Consider the following 15,896-nt stretch of genomic DNA (forward strand, 5'->3'; position numbering starts at 1 on the left):
ATAAGGGACTGTGAGTAAATATACCGCAGCCGCAGAAAGCGCTCCCCGGCCAGTAATGTACATGTGAGTGTCCCAGGGATGTGCCGGCCAGAGGGATGATCCGTTAGGGACAGGTCTGCTATATCGGCTGCTCATACCGACTGACGGGGGTGAGGGGAGTGGGGAGTGAGCGGCGGGGAAGGGGCAGAGTTTGTAGACGGTGCCTTAGCCTTGTGCACATCTGGGCAGCTCGGAGGTCTTCACTGGGGAGAGACTGCGGGTACCGAGCTCTCAATCATCAGCCTCAGTCTCATCAGCCTCAGCACCGGGAGGACACCGGTAAGGACAGGGGATGAATAGTAATAGAAGGGGCATGTGGGGAGTCACTGCAGCAGCAGCTCAGCTCCTTCTTCTTCTTCTGATCACTGTCTATTAGTCAGGGAGGGGGCAGCTAGACTGGCACATTCCCTTATCTCTTGTCTCTTATACAAGCCATACCTCTGTATTAGTCTCACTATCACACTTGTACTGTTATTATACTGATTTTATACTGTTGTTATACTGTTATTATACTGATATGCTACTGATATTATACTGATATTATACTGATATTATATTGTCATTATACTGATATTATACTGATAACCACTGCACATCCTTGTGACATATATAGAGATATGTGTGTGTGTGTGTGTGTGTGTATGTGTGTGTGCCATAAACCACCCACATTAGCCATACTGAAACCCCCCCATACTCACACTCAGTCACTCACACTCAGTCACTCACACTCACACTCAGCATGTGACATTGTCGCTTCCAGGGGTAACATGGGAGAGGCTGATGAGATGCTCAGCAGTCCCTGGATCTGAATATTCTTCTTTATACTTAGGGCACCGGAGAAATCTGCAGCCAACCCCCCCACACACACACACACACACACTACAGCCCCCGCCGTGCCAGACCCCATGCTGCAGGTAGGTGCAAGTTATTATCAATTGGGCATGTGGGGTGGTGTGATTGTGCCATATGGAGGGAAGCTGAGCGCTGATACAGTGTCAGTACTACAGTCTGGGGGCAAGAGGCTGGGCTGCCAGTTTGGTGCCAGTAGAGACTGGAGGAAAGGGGGGGGATGATTTGGCAGAGGAATGCACCAATCTGAGTGTATTGTGTCTCATCACAAGGGCCTGATCTTTTTTATAAAGGGGATTAAGGACTCACTGTGTGTGAGTGTGTGATATACAGTTTTATCCTGTGTGTCTGTGTGTGTGTGTGTGTGTGTGCTGTATGGTGCTTTATCCTGGGGATGGGAAACAAACGGCTATAATCAAGGGAGGGAGACTGTATGAAGTACAAGGAATAAACCTCAATGAGATGGGAGGCAGTGACTCTCCTCATCTTATTACTAAAGCTATACTGTGTGTGTGTGTATCTGTCTGTCTGACTGTGTGTATGAGTGCTCTGTGTGTCCATATATATATATTTATACACACACAAACACACACACACACAGACATAGTTGCAGCTGAACAAGATCTAGTAGATGGTCAGTAGCCCATACATACAAATGCCGTGTCCCTGATAAAAAACACACAAAAACCCAAATGTACAGCGTGCCATGTGTCACCAGAACCTGAAATTTAGAATTCCAGCTATACTGCATTTATTGTGTGTACATAGCAATTATATCTCACAGCCCTTACAGACATAGAAATATACAGGTGCAGTATCTACATGGATGTATATAGGCAGTGATCCATTCAATTACATGTATATTTTCTGTATTTAGATGTAAACTGACACATATTTTATATACATGTATTGGTTTACTCATAGTTTATACAGCACAGAATTCAATCACACAGTATTAATAATATACACAGGAATATATATTTAAATATAATGTATATCCAGATTCTTCTGGCTGTGGCAGAAATTTAAATCTAATTCCTTGTAGTGGAATATTGAGATATATAACTGGTCACAGAGAGGGGTAGTGCTGCTTAATGATGTCTGTTTGTCCATGATTGTGTGAGTGTTTGTGGGATTCAGTGTGTGTAATGTGCTTGTATGTCTGGTATGTGTGTAGGAGACTACATGTTTGTGTAGGTGTCAGAGTGTGTGTAAGTGTGTTCATTCGTTTATGATGTATGTGTGTAGATGAGATGTGTGTAATGCATATGTGTGTGTGTAAATAAATGAGTGTATAGAATGTTCACAGTAGGATGTAATGTGTGCATAAGAGTGTGTGAGTATGTGTAGAATGTATGCATGACTGTCAGTATGTGCATGAGTGTGTGTGTGTGACTATGAGTATGTGCATGTATATGAGTGTATATGATTGAGTATATGTGCATGAGTGTGAGTATGTGTATGAGTGAGTATGTGTATGAGTTTATGTGCTTGAGTGTATGTGTGTGAGTATGTGTATGAGTTTATGTGCAGGAGTATATGTGCATGAGTGTGAGTATGTGTATGAGTTTATATGCATGAGTGTATGTGTATGAGTGTGAGTATGAGTTTATATGCATGAGTGTATGAGTGTGAGTATGTGTATGAGTTTATGTGCACGAGTATATGTGCATGAGTGTGAGTATGTGTAGGGCCAGTTACACCATAAACAAATTCACATTCTGTTAAAGTGTGGGATTTTGTGCCCTAGGAGGAGGTGGTACCAGTGTGTGCAGTTTTCACTTGGGTTAAGTGGTAGGAGCTTGTAGTGTCTTTATACAGGACAGGTCAATGTGCTCATGTCCAATCAGCTTGCAGTGTTGTGGCACTACCTGAGTGACTAGGTACCCCCTCCCCTGTGTAAGGCTTGGAGTTGTGTAAAGTAAATGTGAGGCTTGGAGTTGTGTAAAGTAAATGTGAGGCTTGGAGTTGTGTAAAGTAAATGTGAGGCTTGGAGTTGTGTAAAGTAAATGTGAGGCTTGGAGTTGTGCAAAGTAAATGTGAGGCTTGGAGTTGTGTAAAGTAAATGTGAGGCTTGGAGTTGTGTAAAGTAAATGTGAGGCTTGGAGTTGTGCAAAGTAAATGTGAGGCTTGGAGTTGTGTAAAGTAAATGTGAGGCTTGGAGTTGTGTAAAGTAAATGTGAGGCTTGGAGTTGTGTAAAGTAAATGTGCGGCTTAGAGTTGTGTAAAGTAAATGGAAGGCTTGGAGTTGTGTAAAGTAAATGTAAGGCTTGGAGTTGTGTAAAGTAAATGTAAGGCTTGGAGTTGTGTAACATAAATGGAAGGCTTGAAGTTCTGTAAAGTAAATGTAAGGCTTGAAGTTGTGTAAAAAAAATGTAAGGCTTGGAGTTGTGTAAAGTAAATGTGAGGCTTGGAGTTGTGTAAAGTAAATGTAAGGCTTGGAGTTGTGTAACGTAAATGGAAGGCTTGGAGTTCTGTAAAGTAAATGTAAGGCTTGAAGTTGTGTAAAAAAATGTAAGGCTTGGAGTTGTCTAAAGTAAATGTAAGGCTTGGAGTTGTGTAAAGTAAACGTAAGGCTTGGAGTTGTGTAAAGTAAATGTAAGGTTTGGAGTTGTGTAAAGTAAATGTAAGGCTTGGAGTTGTGTAAAGTAAACATAAGGCTTGGAGTTGTGTAAAGTAAACGTAAGGCTTGGAGTTGTGTAAAGTAAACGTAAGGCTTGGAGTTGTGTAAAGTAAACGTAAGGCTTGGAGTTGTGTAAAGTAAACGTAAGGCTTGGAGTTGTGTAAAGTAAACGTAAGGCTTGGAGTTGTGTAAAGTAAATGTAAGGCTTGGAGTTGTGTAAAGTAAACGTAAGGCTTGGAGTTGTGTAAAGTAAATGTAAGGCTTGGAGTTGTGTAATGTGTGCGATACATCTGTCAGACTGGGGGTGGCTGGGGGCAGAGTTGGCAGAGTGCTGGGTATGTCACTGGCTGTTACATATAATACTTGATGCCAATGTTACCAAAAGGGACAAAAGATGAAAGTATAGGAAGGCCGGTGTATTTCTCTAGTAGAGGGGGCACTTGTGGTAGAGCACAACTTTGCTGCTTTTATGTGGATCTCAATCCTAAATATCTCTGGTCACCAGTCCTCCCGACTTCTCAGTGTTTGTATCTCATACTCCATGGCTACTGAGATCAGGGGGACAAACAGACTGATGGACAGATCAACATACAGGATAGTGGGGTACACACATGCTTGCACACAGCAGTATACTAGAGAAACAACGGCCATATTGTTAGTGGAAGAATGGGCAGACAGAAGGACAGATAAACTGATGGAAGGACAGACATTTCCCATGAGCCTTTGTAGTACTTGTGCTACATGCTCTGTCCTGGCAAGTGTGTAAATTAAAGCTCGTCCTCTCCTATATACCCCCTACTGTGTTTGTGGGGTGTATATAACCTTATACACGCAACAGCCCCGTTGGTCGTACGATTTGCCCCCCCCATGAGACCATGTGACCATGTTTGTGTCTTGTAGTGTGAGCCAGAGGCAACGAAACAAACAAATACAAAGTCTGAGTCAATTTATTGTGACTATTCACCATAAATACCAAGCTGAGATTGTGAGAGGTGGAAATGCAGAACAGTGACCCAGATTCTTTAATACAAGGACGGCCCACCTCTGGTTACTTAGCCCCACTCAGGGGATGCTGGGAGTTGAAGTCAAAGCTGAAAGTACAGATTCCAGAAGTGTTTAGGAGTGGCGAGACTTTAAGTAAACGGATATCATTTCCCTCAGCACTTACCCAGGTACAGAGCAATCATTATTTGCTGTTCTCTTTCCCATGGTCACTTGGGGTGGGACTAGGTTCTGGCAGAGAAGTTGTTGAGAGGGTTCTCCCACTGATTTCTGTGAGTAGAGCAGAGCAGGCTCATATAACTTTGGACACTAGAGGGAGAACTTGTTTTGTCACAAATGGCTCTAGGTGATTATTATCATGAGAGAAACTGCTGCATATCTGACCATGGGGAAGAGAGCAGCCCAGTAGCAGAAAGTACAGACAACCAGAGCTCTGTTCTACTGTAAGTACTGGGGGGAAACTGGATTCACTCCAGGGAGGAGCCTCTCTGACCATGAAATCAGCTTTTACTTGTGCAAGTATAAGGAATGACATACAGTATTCTGGTTGTGACTGGTAGTACGGCTACTGGCCAAGAAGACTAGTGTCCAGCCTGTAAATAGGCATCGTTATACAGCTGTGCCTCAAAGCAGAGAAAGGAGTGAGTTTCCTTGATGGAAATATAAAGCTGACAGTCAGTAGGAGGCAGAGCTGGGCTTGGGGGCTACAGTCCTGAATCTCACATATTAGACCATGGGGAAAAGTGTAATTAAAATGGCCACTTAACAGCTAAATCCAACAGGCGGAGGAACCAAAGGGAAAGGCAAACTCACAAAACAAGAAGGAAGGGAGCCGCTATCTAAAGAAAAACAGAGAGAGAAAACACAGGCAAATAGAAATAAATGATTGATGTGCTGAGCCAGGAAAGGTCCCCTGTGATGAGATCTCCTATTCCTTCAGAACATGAAATTCTCTATATAAAGGAAGATCCCTGCCAGGCAGAGCCGCATAGGAATGCAGAGTAAATGCATGTGTCAGTTCTTTATCCCAAACCCAGTCCACCCACATATAAAACATTTCCATTACATTGCCCACAGGGACACTCATTGCTGCCATACAGGTTAACTGCATTAGAATGTTCTCATTTAGACCAACCTGTAGCCAATCAAGTCATTAGAACATTCACAGGGCTAAACCAATCTGAGGCCAATAAGCACATTATTTTATAAAATTCAGTGGATTAGGGCCAATTAGACCATTCCCAGGACTAGACCAACCTGTTGCCAATCAGAACATTAGATCATTCCAAGGTTAAGACCAAACTGTAGCCAATCAGATCATTTGAACATTCCCAGGTTAAGACCAAACTGTAGCCAATCAGAGCATTTGAACATTCCCAGGTTAAGACCAACCTGTAGCCAATCACAATATTAGAAATTCCCCAGGGTTAGACCAACCTGTAGCCAATCAGAGCATTAGAAATTCCCCAGGGTCAGCCCAACCTGTAGCCAATCAGAGCATTAGATCATACGCAGGGTTAGACCAACCTGTAGCCAATCAGAGCATTAGAAATTCCCCAGGGTCAGCCCAACCTGTAGCCAATCAGAGCATTAGATCATACGCAGGGTTAGACCAACCTGTAGCCAATCAGAGCATTAGAAATTCCCCAGGGTCAGCCCAACCTGTAGCCAATCAGAGCATTAGATCATACGCAGGGTTAGACCAACCTGTAGCCAATCAGAGCATTAGAACATACTCAGAATGATGAACAGCCAAACAGAGCAGTAGACCTTCCCCAGGTTACATGGAAGGAAGATATTCTGCCTACAGTAAGTGCACACTTAAGAGCAACTTGGAGCCAATCAGATCATTAGATCATACCCAGGGTTAGACCAACCTGTAGCCAATCAGAATATTAGAAATTCCCTAGGGTTAGCACAACCTGTAGCCAATCAGATCATTAGATCATACCCAGGGTTAAGGTGGCCATACACGGGCAGATAAAGCTGCTGATATCGGTTGTTTGGACCAATTTGACAGCTTATCTGCCCGTGTATGGGGGCTTCCAACAGATCTTCCTGATCGATATCTGGCCACGATAACGATCGGGAAGGTTTGATTTTTACCTGACCAACCCGTCGGAGCCCCTTGGCATACCGTAATTCGGTCGTTCGACCATACGGCCAAACGTTCGAATTACCCCCGATATAGCCATGCCGTTAGTGGCATATCGGGGAAAGATCCGCTCGTTTGGCGACATGGCCACCTTTAGACCAACCTGTAGCCAATCAGAGCATTAGATCATACCCAGAATTAGATGAACAGCCAAACAGAGCAGTAGACCATTCCCAGGTTAAGATCAACCTGTAGCCAATCAGAACATTAGAACATTCCCAGGTTCAGACCAAACTGTAGCCAATCAGAGCATTAGATCATCCCCAGGGTTCACTGCTTGGTGCTTAGTTAGAGGGTAGAGCAGAAAGGGCTCACCCCCGGGTCCCAGATTCTGTATGGCCCCTATGAGACAATGTAGTTAAGTACAAAGTACATACGGTCTATTGGAATAGTGTCAGTATATATATGAGGAATGGCGTGTGGCCCTCCAGCTGTAATGGGGGAAAACGTACAAAACCATATATATATATATATATATATAATATATATATATATATATATATATATATATATATATATATATATATATATGCCCTTTAAGCTACAGACTCGTGTGATAGTGAGTTTTAGTGGCAGTACCAGGAATGGTTAAATAGGATTTTTTGGGGTGAGAATGACAGTGCCCACAAACATGGATGAATAAAGAATTCACATATGAAAGGGTTAAAGTTGCTTGGATTCTGTTGCCTGTAGCCTTCATTGCTTGTCTTAGTCTATCTGACCCACTGCCATTAAAGCTCTGCATTTAGCAAACATTCTAGAAGCTTCTCCCAGAGGCAGCGGAGCAGAAGGGAGGCAGGTGAGAAGGGGAGGCCATACATAATGTAGCCTGACAGGTGAGCACAGACTTAGCAGCCGAGGAATAACATGCATTTCATTCTGAGCAACTGCAACAATCACCCAAACCCATGATTAGTGCAACCGTTCTGCTTCCATCTCACCCTTATCATAAACTTGAGTGTGGAACTGTAACTCACCCCTGCTGCAATTACTATATGTGTAACCACTATTGTCTCAATATAATCCCTGTAACCTGTGTGTAGATTCAGTAGCCCAGGACAGTGCAGGAGGGATGGAGTAGCCCAGGGCAGTGCAGGAGGGATGGAGTAGCCCAGGGCAGCGCAGGAGGGATGGAGTAGCCCAGTACAGTGCAGGAGGAGCAGAGTAGGCCAGGACAGTGCAGTAGGGATGGAGTAGCCCAGGGCTGTGCAGGAGGGATGGAGTAGCCCAGGGCAGTGCAGGAGGGATGGAGTAGCCCAGGGCAGTGCAGGAGGGATGGAGTAGCCCAGTACAGTGCAGGAGGAGCAGAGTAGGCCAGGACAGTGCAGTAGGGATGGAGTAGCCCAGGACAGTGCAGGATGGATGGAGTAGCCCAGGGCAGTGCAGGATGCAGGAGGGATGGAGTAGGCCAGGACAGTGTAGGGAAGATGGAGTAGCCCAGGACAGTGCAGGAGGGATGGAATAGCCCAGGACAGTGTAGGGGAGATGGAGTAGCCCAGGACAGTGCAGTAGGGATGGAGTAGCCCAGGACAGTGTAGGGGAGATGGAGTAGCCCAGGACAGTGCAGGAGGGAGGGAGTAGCCCAGGACAGTGTAGGGGAGATGGAGTACCCATGACAGTGTAGGGGAATTGGAGGGCTCCCTATGACTGAAGAATCCTCCTTGATAGGGAATTAACCTGTGAGGCATTGGACTGGACTCATGGTAATCCTTGAACTGTGCAAGAGTTGCCAGAGAAAAAAAATACCTTTAATTTCAAAAGATTTAATTTTAGAGAGTTTGAGGTGCCAGTGTATGAGGAGCCTGGGGTGTGGTTACATTGGGTGTGGATATGGGTGTAGTTTTGGGGAAAAGCAAGAAAAACACTGGCACAGCATGGGTTGCTTCTAGCAGGGAAATCAGGGCGTAACCCCTTTATCAAGCATGCTTGACAAAGGGGTTACGCCCCGAAACGTTGCATCCACAATAAACGAGCAAGGGATTTCCCTGCTAGAAGCAACCCATGCTGTGCCAGTGTTTTTCTTGCTTTTCATGTGGATCTTGAGGTAGCCAAACGCCTCTTTCACTGAGCACCTGGGATTCGATTTGATTAGGAAGGCCAGGGTGTGCTAGGGTAATTTCTTTTCTGTAGTTTTGGGGAGTCAGGGTATGATGTACATGTGGCTGGATTATTTGGGGGGGGTAAGGTACCTTTATATAAGGAGCCCTGGGAGGAGATGAAAGTCTTGCTGACTGTAGCTGTGGAGCCTGGGGAGTGATGACTGTGGGGGGCTGTAGGGGGGATACACTCATGATCTGTAAGGAGATGACTCATGCAGGAATATATTATGGGGATAATCTTTATGTGTAATTCTCACACTCCTATAATCACAGCCCCAGTTCTACCAGTTTAGTGGCCTGTAGAAACCTGACCTAGTTTGTAGGATCTAATTGCTTCCATCACGTTGCCTTCTGAGATTCATTTCTCCTTCTGAAAGACGGGTGATGGGCGTTTTAGTGTATGTGTGTTTTCATATCATGTATATGTACATATGAGGCATTTGAGCTCCACCCACAGCTTGAGTCACAGACTACCCGCCCCTACAAGCTGCCATCAGAGTGTTGTAGTTCCACCCACTGCTTGAGTCACAGACTTCCTGCTCCTCCCCTATTAGCTGCCATTACAGAGTTCTAACCATACCTACTGATTGAATCACAGACTTGCTGCTCCTCCCCTATTAGCTGCAGTCACAGAGTTCTAGCCATACCCACTGCTTGAGTCACAGACTTGCTGCTCCTCCCCTATTAGCTGCCATCACAGAATTCTAGCCCTACCCACTGCTTGAGTCACAGACTTCCTGCTCCTCCCCTGTTAGCTGCCATCAGAGTGTTTTGGTCACACCCACTGCTTGAGTCACAGACTTCCTGCTCCTCCCCTGTTAGCTGCCATCAGAGTGTTTTAGTCCCACCCACTGCCACAAACTCCCTGCCACACCCCCTGTAAGCTGCCATCTATTAGCTTTAGTTACACGCTGCATGGCCTTCTCCCCTAAAATGGGGGTTACATAAAATAATTTTTTTAAATAAAAATGGTATATACTATAAAAAAAAACTGTAAAATTACAGGGAAAACCTGTAGTTTTAAGATAAATGGGCACAATTACATAAAATGCTGGAAATATTAGAACATACAGGGACTTGAAAATAGAAAGAAACAAAATCCAGGAAAGTATAAAATGGGGGGACATAAAATCAAGGTTTGATTGCAATTAGAGGCCATTTGTGTTATCCCAATTAGGAACTGCCCTTAAATAGATTAATGCAATACCCATTGTTATTTTATATTAATTCATTACCCTCACCTAATACAAATCTATGTTCAGAGCTGTTATTCTCTGTACTTCCTGCTCCTGGGCTGTTCTCTTTCCTATGGTCGAGCAGGAACCTTCCACTTGGCATATGGATTCCTCCACTACTTAACCAAGTAGATGACTTTGCTTCTGTGTACTTCCTGCTCTTGGGCTGCTCTCTTTCCCATGGCCAGGCCAAACCCACCTTGTGCCTGACCTAGACAATGAAAAAGCAGGGAGAATCAGATCTTTTGGTAAAGGTAAGTACCAGTAATACTTACTGTTTACTGTTATGTAATTGTGGCTATGTTTAAACGTTAGGTATATACCATGTAAGCTTATGTATTGTATTATACAGGCCTACTATTGTGGCTTTGTGTGTATTATTTGCATAAACAAGTAAAACTTTATTTTAAATATACCATACTTGCCTTCTTTTGAGTGTGCATACCTATCTATATATTGTTACGTTGTGGGGTACCCATTGTAGGGGTACCCTTTTGATGTTTGCACCTCTTGCACTGTTTACCTACAGCATTTGCTGAATTGGTGTGCCCTCCACCCATTACTAAATTCTGTAAAGGTAAGTACTGGCAGGGGGTCAGTTCACTTACTAGAAGGGGTCCTAATAATCTTATGGACTCAGTTTCATCCCAAAATTACCTTTAATCCCTTGGACATAATTTTTAGTATGTTGTAGAGAGTGATATTCTGAGATTGGTTTTCATTTTTTATTATTTGTGGTTTTTGAGTTATTTAGCTTTTTATTCAGCAGCTCTCCAGTTTGTAATTTCAGCAGTCTGGTTGCTAGGGTCCAAATTCCCCTAGCAACCATGCATTGATTAAAATAAGAGACTGGAATGTGAATAGGAGAGGCCTGTATAGAAAGGTGAGTAATAAAAAGTAACAATAACAATACATTTGTAGCCTTACAAAGCATTTGTTTTTTTTAGATGGGGTCAATGACCCCCATTTGAAAGCTGGAAAGAAGTCAATGAATTCAAAAGCTTTTTAAAAAAATGAACACCAACTGAAAAGTTGCTTAAAAATGTCCGTTCTTTAGTAAAAGTAAAGGTGAACCACCCCTTAATGCCGATGAAGACATTGCACCCATAACTCTATCACCCCAAACAGCAAGTCAGAGTCAGTGACAGATTCTGCCCTTATGATTCAGTGTATTTTATTCATTGAGTCGGAACTGCCAGTACAGAATCAGCCTTGCTAGCACCAGCCTTTACTGATCTCATTGTACAGGGAGACCTTTACTCACACAAGGGGAATTTCATTTTCTCTAATGATAACGGATGGACATTGCTTTGCGACTGACCTTTCATGTATTTGTGCTGATTGTGATTATTAGATCTCCTCAAAGTCACCTCTGTCCCCTTATAAATGGGAATCAGAGCAGACGGCCTTTGCTTCTAAAGGAAACTATTCATTCCCTTTATTCATTTCATTGCTCTCGCTGAACACTTGTCTTTCAGCTGGAAAGCCCAGTGCCCTATGTGATCTGCCTGTTCACAGCGACGTCTCATTGAGACAATACACTGGCCGTTGCAGTTGGTCACTATTACAGCCTCTGGTCAACTTTGCAGTTTCTTTTGTATTCCTGGGCTGTTGTCTTTCCCATGGTCAGTGAGGGGCGGGGCCTAGCTGTATTGAGTCAGGGAAGTTGATTAAATCCATAGTTTTCACTTCACATTTTCCAAACGTGGACATATTAAATCCACATTCAGCATGCCTAATTAAGCCGGCTAATTAGGAAGTTAATTGGGATGCAGCGTGCCCATGAATTTGCTGGCTAATTGCCGTGTAGCGTGTGCATTTGATATGTGCCTGGTTTATATGGGTGAAGTTACTCATTGTCATTCAGTGCCCCGCTGCTGCCTGTTGTAATAAAAGGGCTTAACTCTTTGCTTTCCACTGGGCTTTCAAAGACAAAAAGGGTTAATTCTCAGTAAATATGGTCCCTTTTGGTTGCTATGGCAGCCACTCAGCAAGCTCATCGGGGTCTCGGCTGCTCAGCGTATTTGCCGAGTTACAGTATTTGATACACAGTATAGATGCATTCTTCATAAAGAAATATATATATATATACCTGCAGAGTCACGACCCCCAGCAATCACTGCTTGTCCTTATATAGGGATAGGGGTGCAGGGCTGACACTGTGTATACTGATATGTTATGATAAGGCCAATCACAGTGGAGGTTATCGTATAGGGATAAGGGGTGGAATTCAGGCATAATTACAGACTTTATATAGAATTTACCCCACAGATATATTTTAAGGGCACATCAGGGTGTGGTTATAACCTTTAGGGCTTTTTACCTGCGCTCCCCTGTGTTCCGGTGTCATGTGTTCAGCCACAGGGGAGCGCAGGAGTAGATGCACTGAATTCTTTTCATTGGGGCTGTACTTACACAGACGCATGTAAGCGCCGAATGCAGGTAAAATGCAACATGCTGCATCCCAACCCAACCAATCCCAAAGTTTGCTCATAGTCTGTACAGAGAGATCCCATAAAACTATGGCAGCATAGGTATTCCCCTGTACTAAGCACAATTCAGCAGGAACAGTCCCCTAAGTTTGCTCATAGTCTGTACTGAGAGATCCCATAAAACTATGGCAGCATAGGTATTCCCCTGTACTAAGCACAATTCAGCAGGAACAGCCCCTAAGTTTGCTCATAGTCTGTACAGAGAGATCCCATAAAACTATGGCAGCATAGGTATTCCCTGTACTAAGCACAATTCAGCAGGAACATTCCCTAAGTTTGCTCATAGTCTGTACAGAGAGATCCCATAAAACTATGGCAGCATAGGTATTCCCCTGTACTAAGCACAATTCAGCAGGAACAGTCCCCTAAGTTTGCTCATAGTCTGTACAGAGAGATCCCATAAAACTTTGGCAGCATAGGTATTCCCTGTACTAAGCACAATTCAGCAGGAACATTCCCTAAGTTTGCTCATAGTCTGTACAGAGAGATCCCATAAAACTATGGCAGCATAGGTATTCCCCTGTACTAAGCACAATTCAGCAGGAACAGTCCCTAAGTTTGCTCATAGTCTGTACAGAGAGATCCCATAAAACTATGGCAGCATAGGTATTCCCCTGTACTAAGCACAATTCAGCAGGAACAGTCCCCTAAGTTTGCTCATAGTCTGTACAGAGAGATCCCATAAAACTATGGCAGCATAGGTATTCCCTGTACTAAGCACAATTCAGCAGGAACAGTCCCCTAAGTTTGCTCATAGTCTGTACAGAGAGATCCCATAAAACTATGGCAGCATAGGTATTCCCCTGTACTAAGCACAATTCAGCAGGAACAGTCCCCTAAGTTTGCTCATAGTCTGTACAGAGAGATCCCATAAAACTATGGCAGCATAGGTATTCCCCTGTACTAAGCACAATTCAGCAGGAACAGTCCCCTAAGTTTGCTCATAGTCTGTACAGAGAGATCCCATAAAACTATGGCAGCATAGGTATTCCCTGTACTAAGCACAATTCAGCAGGAACATTCCCTAAGTTTGCTCATAGTCTGTACAGAGAGATCCCATAAAACTATGGCAGCATAGGTATTCCCCTGTACTAAGCACAATTCAGCAGGAACAGTCCCCTAAGTTTGCTCATAGTCTGTACAGAGAGATCCCATAAAACTATGGCAGCATAGGTATTCCCCTGTACTAAGCACAATTCAGCAGGAACAGTCCCTAAGTTTGCTCATAGTCTGTACAGAGAGATCCCATAAAACTATGGCAGCATAGGTATTCCCTGTACTAAGCATAATTTAGCATACTAGTCTAGCTCAGTAAACTTCAAAGCAACAGTATATACCTCAAACACATTTGCTTAAAAATAAAACAATAAATACCTGAGTTGAAATTACATTCTACAAAGCCCTCCCCTTTCTAAGCAGCAGCCTTTGAGCAGCTCATGATCAGGGACTTCACACTGGACTGGTGTTTTATTTAATACCAGAAATAACAGAAACCAGAAACAAGATATTTCTTAATTAAAACAATAAGTAAAAAGTATGTTCAACACAAGCCCTATTCATTGCGCTCATGTTGAAAAGGGTTATATAGTTAGGTATAGGGATGTAGCGAACGGCGGAAAAAATGTTCGCGAACATATTCGCGAACTTGCGACAAAACATGCGAATAGTTCGCGAACGTCGCGAACCCCATAGACTTCAATGGGAAGGCGAATTTTAAAAGCTAGAAAAGACATTTCTGGCCAGAAAAATGATTTTAAAGTTGTTTAAAGGGTGCAACGACCTGGACAGTGGCATGCCAGAGGGGGATCAAGGGCAAAAATGTATCTGAAAAATCCATTGTTGACACAGCGCTGCGTTTTGTGCTGTAAAGGGCAGAAATCACACTACGTCACTCAGGTGATGTTTCTGGACACAGAATGTGAAAAAGCTCACACAGCTAGGTGGCACTTGGTTAAAGACTGGGCAAATAATGCCTGCAAGGTCAACGTATACACTACAGCCGTTGGATACGGAATATATTATTGCTGCTTGAAAAACGTCACTCGGGTGGTGTTTCTGGAGACGGTATTATTATTGATATTTAGACAGCTAGGTGGCAGTTGTTTGAAGAACAGATGCAGATGAGAGATCAGCAGCAGGACAGACAGCTGCCCACAGCAGCTACATACAGAGCACTGCAGTAGAAGGTAGATTACTAGCCAGCAAAGCTAACTAACCTAAACTCACTGTCCCTCAAATCCCTGCAGAGTTCTGTCCCTACAATACAGAGCAGTATCAAGTAGATTACTAGCCAGCAAAGTTACTATCAACTGTCCCTCAAATCACTAACAGCTCTCTCCCTACACTAGCTCTTCCAAGCACACACAGGCAGAATGAAAAAACGCTGCAGGGCTTCAGTTTATATATGGAAGGGGAGTGGTCCAGGGGGTGTGGGGGTGGTCCAGGAGGGAGAGCTTCCTGATTGGCTGCCATGTATCTGCTGGTCTGGGGTGAGAGGGCAAAAATAAGCGCCAGCTAAGGCGAACCCAAATTGGCGAACGTCGCGCGACGTTCGCGAACATTCGCCGAACGCGAATAGTCGATGTTCGCGCGAATTAGTTCGCGGGCGAACAGTCCGCGACATCCCTAGTTAGGTACAGGTATAGGATCCCTTATCCGGAAACCCGATATCCAGAAAGCTACGGAATGGCTGTCTCCCATAGACTCAATTATATCCAAATAATCCAAATTTTTAAAAACGATTTCCTTTTTTCTGTGTAATAATAAAACAGTAACTTGTACTTGATCCCAACTAAGATATAGTTAATCCTTATTGGAAGCAAAACCAGCCTATTGGGTTTATTTAATGTTTAAATTAATTTCTAGTAGACTTAAGGCATGAAGACCCAAATTACGGAAAGATCCATTATCCGGAAAACCCCAGGTCCCGAGCATTCTGGATAACAGGTCCCATACCTGTATATCATTTGTCTCCACTGGAACCTGTAAGACATGAGACTGTGACTTGATAGTGAGAGAATGGGCTATACACTGGGCTACAGTTACTTCAGTATCTCATACAAACTAGGGGAACAGTCTGATTCTATAAAATAAAATACAATTGCTCCTTTTAAATAGAAAGTGGAATTTCCTGTCCAATCGAATTTCACAGTGACAACTGAAATTTCATTATGGGGGAGTTTGTGGCCAGTGCTGTATAATGTTGTATAATAAATATAATAATGGTGTATCGTAGAGCAAATGTCTGGGGATAGTTTTGTATCTGTTCCAGTTCTGTCCCAGGAGATGGAATTTGTCTGGGGGAGGCTGATTGGCCAGAGGTAGGGTAAGTCTTATTATGGGATGTCTGGAACTCAATTGCACATTGTTTCTATGAGAAGAATTGTTTATCTTACAGAATTG

The 15,896-nt window shown here is 43.6% G+C and overlaps 1 protein-coding gene across 1 annotated transcript in view; it reads left to right on the forward strand.

Moving 5' to 3' along the window:
* Positions 1 to 152: 152 nt before the first annotated feature.
* fbxo41.L (F-box protein 41 L homeolog) overlaps positions 153 to 15,896 on the forward strand; it is a 48,061-nt gene continuing 32,317 nt past the window's right edge. The window contains exon 1 of the mRNA XM_018227619.2: positions 153 to 318. The gene's annotated coding sequence lies outside the window, so the exon portion shown is untranslated. The remainder of the gene's footprint in view (positions 319 to 15,896) is intronic.

The sequence above is a fragment of the Xenopus laevis genome, chromosome 1L (assembly GCF_017654675.1).
Source record: "Xenopus laevis strain J_2021 chromosome 1L, Xenopus_laevis_v10.1, whole genome shotgun sequence".
Classification (NCBI taxonomy): Eukaryota; Metazoa; Chordata; class Amphibia; order Anura; family Pipidae; genus Xenopus; species Xenopus laevis.